Source organism: Hippocampus comes, unplaced genomic scaffold (assembly GCF_001891065.2).
Source record: "Hippocampus comes isolate QL1 unplaced genomic scaffold, H_comes_QL1_v1.1 scaffold136, whole genome shotgun sequence".
Classification (NCBI taxonomy): domain Eukaryota; kingdom Metazoa; phylum Chordata; class Actinopteri; order Syngnathiformes; family Syngnathidae; genus Hippocampus; species Hippocampus comes.
In genome coordinates, this window is record NW_017805840.1 from 88,339 (window position 1) to 92,757 (window position 4,419).

At 41.5% G+C, this 4,419-nt stretch overlaps 1 protein-coding gene across 1 annotated transcript in view; it reads left to right on the forward strand.

Moving 5' to 3' along the window:
* The first annotated feature begins 2,277 nt into the window (after positions 1-2,277).
* Positions 2,278-4,419, forward strand: part of peli1b (pellino E3 ubiquitin protein ligase 1b) — a 24,750-nt gene continuing 22,608 nt past the window's right edge. Inside the window, exon 1 of the mRNA XM_019888111.1 lies at positions 2,278-2,678. The gene's annotated coding sequence lies outside the window, so the exon portion shown is untranslated. The remainder of the gene's footprint in view (positions 2,679-4,419) is intronic.

Genomic DNA, 4,419 nt, shown 5'->3' on the forward strand with positions numbered 1-4,419 from the left:
GGTGGCCGATACCGGACGAAAAAAAAAAAATCTGACATTGAGTAACTCCTCCTAGGCAGTAGGGGGCGCTATACTGCAACAGTTTGACACATCTGCATCAGAAAGTAAATTTTTTTGTCGTGTTCAATGACGTTTTATATATCAAAAGTACTCGTGGTATCAATGAGTTCACAAAGTCTGAATACTCATACTTGTATCGGTCTGGGAAAAAAAAGTGGTATCAAGCATCCCTGACTAAAATTGCAAAAAAAAATTGCAAAAAAAATAAATAAAAAGCTCCTTAACGGAATGAAATGAAAACCAAAATGTTTTTTAAAACAATTAAAACTAACTGAAACGACATTTAAATTTTTTAAAACGAACTAAAACAAGCTATGATTAAAGAGCATATGTACTTCATTTTCGAAAACAAGCTATGATTAAAGCGCATATGTACTTCATTTTCGTCTTTGTCAGTTAATATCACACAAGAGCGTTGGGGTTGATTTTTTAAAAATATTTTGGTACTGCTGTTTATAGACTATACACACACACACACACACACACACACACACACACACACACACACACACACACACACACACATTTTTATTCATTCTCATTTTAAACTGTATCCCTAAAATGCCCGCTTAAAAGCACACATTCGGTGTCTATGTGAGGACGAGGCAAAAACTATGGAACGGTTCCCAGTAAGGTTGCAGTGTCACGCTCAGTGAAAAATGCCAAAAGACGAATATTTTCTTGACATCTTCACACAGACCCGCAGCTCATGGGCTCCACAAAGAGTGACAAGAACATCCATCACCACAAATCAAAGGAAGGTGTGTCCGCTGCTCCCGCTTCTGCTACTTGGAAATGCCAACAGAAGGTGTTTACTCTTGAAACCATGGTGACGTACACACACACACACACACACACACACACACACACACACACACACACACACACACACACACAGTACATAACATTGCAGCGTGTGCAAGGATTATGTAAGAGCCTGTGCATCCATTCTGCAGCTCCTGCAGAAAGCTTGCTTTTCATAGTTGACCCTTCTTGTGCATTTAACTGCAATTACAGCATCGAGTTGTGTCTTCAAACTTTTTTTACCCCCCCCAACAACCTCCTCATAATCCTCACATCAATCAAATAGAACGACAGTACTATGTGTACCCCAAAGTGCCACAGAAGTTAAACAGCTGCGCATTTTCGAGCAAATAGTCGAAATGTTATTGACCGTGCATGATTAAAATGTCGCCTTGAGAGGAGGGCAGCATGTAATCAACCCTTACATGCACCCTGTAACCTGAAAGCATGATAAGCTGTCCACTGTAGGAACTGCTGTCCCTGAAAGGGTTAAAATGAATTTGCATAATTTTGATCTCTTCAAGCATTACATGAGAAACTTTGCAAGCATCCATGAAAATGTTTTTTTTTCTGTCACGAGTCATTTTATGTTGGCCCTAATTAAGTCTGTATTAAATTATTGTTATTTTGATCTTTTTGGATAAAAAATCAGCATGTAATGTATTGTATATAGTGGTTTTTTTTTTTATTGCTATATGTCATTTCAGTCACATAAGTGAATTATTTTTAGTGGGATAAATTCAATTAAATGACAGCAAAAAATAATTCATGATTCATATGCAACTTTTTTTCCCCACTATCAATGATTTTCACAAAACAAATTCAAAAAAGGTAAAAATTAATCTAAAGCCTTTTTTTTTCTTGTTGATAAACTTATTTGGTGTCTTGCCTGGTCGCAATTAATTTTGCTGCCTGCTGCACATTCACATTTTTGGGTGATGGGGGGTGGGAGGTGGATGCCCACCCCAGCCTTTGCACGCCCGCTGCCTTTTATATTCACATCAAAAATGGTCTCGCTCTGTCTCAGCTGACCCGCTACTTTTGGATTTTGGAATCTTCGAGGGCATTTTCCTGAACTACTCAACAACATCTCAGTGCACGTCAGTCCGACGCGCACACGATCTTTTTTTGTTTCTCAACGTGCCTCAAAACCTCATTTTATTCCTTTACTTTAGTGTCTTATTCGTTTCTATTGTTTTAAATTTAGGACTGTTTTCGTGTCTCTAAATTATGCGGGGCGTCAACATTTCATTTATTTGAAAATAATTCTCTCCTTTTTTGACAGTTTTTTTAGTTCGCGGTTCGTACAGTGAACAGGTTTACCTGAGCATCCTGGTACAGACAACTACATTTCCCAACATGCATTGCGGTGACGTCACCGCGTCCTTCTCAGCACTCGTCCCCGCCCACTCCGGTTCGCTGGCTGCCTCTCGCTCGGGGATGTGTGCAAGTGTGGATGTGGGGTCAGTGTATGTTTACGTTGGAAGGCTCACAACAAAGGAGAGCCTGTCATTCAAACCCGAGCCTCCACTCACAGTCACTGGATATTCTCCTCCTCGGCGGACGCACTCCTCAATTAACCCTCCTTGAAGCTTCATTTGGACAATTTTCACCTTTATTCATGATACAACATTTGTACCTCCCGTCTTCATCATCTTCTTCTTCACGTGCCGGGTGAGCTAACCTGCTAAGTTGGCATCGGCGGCGGCGGCTGTGGTGATTGGTGGTGGAGAAGTCCAGACCGGCGACGGTGGAGCTCGGCCCGGCGGCAGTCAGTTAGAGACGCTGGAAATAAAGACGTCATTGAACCCACGGTGAGTCCTTCACACGCTCGCCACTCTCTACTTAGCATCAGTAAGCGGGTTTTAGGCTCCTTTAGAGGCAGCTAACAGTCGTTATATTGCCACAGAGAAAGGGCTAGCTTGTTTTTTTAGTGGTGGTCCCAGTTGTGAGTTACGACCGGGGGATAGCGGGAGTGGGGGGGTGGGGGGGGGTAGGGTGTCTTTCTTTGTGCTCATTTCCTACTTGATTAAATGTGTCAATTCGACCACCTTAGATTTATGCATCGCCTTTGTATGTGCCCCCGGGTTGTGTTACTTTCCATCACTTGCTCTTTTCAGTGTGCATGCTGACCTGTCACCAGCAGCCCAGGCTGCACAGGCAACAACATTGCCTGATAAGGAAGACAGCAAGAGAGAGAGAGCTGTGTGCGTACGTGTGTGTGTGTGTGTGTGTGTGTGTGTCATTGCAGCGTGTGCAAGGATTATGTAAGAGCCTGTGCATCCATTCTGCAGCTCCTGCAGAAAGCTTGCTTTTCATAGTTGACCCTTCTTGTGCATTTAACTGCAATTACAGCATCGAGTTGTGTCTTCAAACTTTTTTTACCCCCCCCAACAACCTCCTCATAATCCTCACATCAATCAAATAGAACGACAGTACTATGTGTACCCCAAAGTGCCACAGAAGTTAAACAGCTGCGCATTTTCGAGCAAATAGTCGAAATGTTATTGACCGTGCATGATTAAAATGTCGCCTTGAGAGGAGGGCAGCATGTAATCAACCCTTACATGCACCCTGTAACCTGAAAGCATGATAAGCTGTCCACTGTAGGAACTGCTGTCCCTGAAAGGGTTAAAATGAATTTGCATAATTTTGATCTCTTCAAGCATTACATGAGAAACTTTGCAAGCATCCATGAAAATGTTTTTTTTTCTGTCACGAGTCATTTTATGTTGGCCCTAATTAAGTCTGTATTAAATTATTGTTATTTTGATCTTTTTGGATAAAAAATCAGCATGTATTGTATTGTATTTTGTGGTTTTTTTTATTGCTATATGTCATTTCAGTCACATAAGTGAATTATTTTTAGTGGGATAAATTCAATTAAATGACAGCAAAAAATAATTCATGATTCATATGCAACTTTTTTTCCCCACTATCAATGATTTTCACAAAACAAATTCAAAAAAGGTAAAAATTAATCTAAAGCCTTTTTTTTTCTTGTTAATAAACTTATTTGGGGTCTTGCCTGTTCGCAATTAATTTTGCTGCCTGCTGCACATCCACATTTTTGGGTGATGGGGGGTGGGAGGTGGATGCCCACCCCAGCCTTTGCACGCCCGCTGCCTTTTATATTCACATCAAAAATGGTCTCGCTCTGTCTCAGCTGACCCGCTACTTTTGGATTTTGGAATCTTCGAGGGCATTTTCCTGAACTACTCAACAACATCTCAGTGCACGTCAGTCCGACGCGCACACGATCTTTTTTTGTTTCTCAACGTGCCTCAAAACCTCATTTTATTCCTTTACTTTAGTGTCTTATTCGTTTCTATTGTTTTAAATTTAGGACTGTTTTCGTGTCTCTAAATTATGCGGGGCGTCAGCATTTCATTTATTTGAAAAATAATTCTCTCCTTTTTTGACAGTTTTTTTAGTTCGCGGTTCGTACAGTGAACAGGTTTACCTCCGCATCCTGGTACAGACAACTACGTTTCCCAGCATGCCTTGCGGTGACGTCACCGCGTCCTTCTCAGCACTCGTCCCCGCCCACTCCGG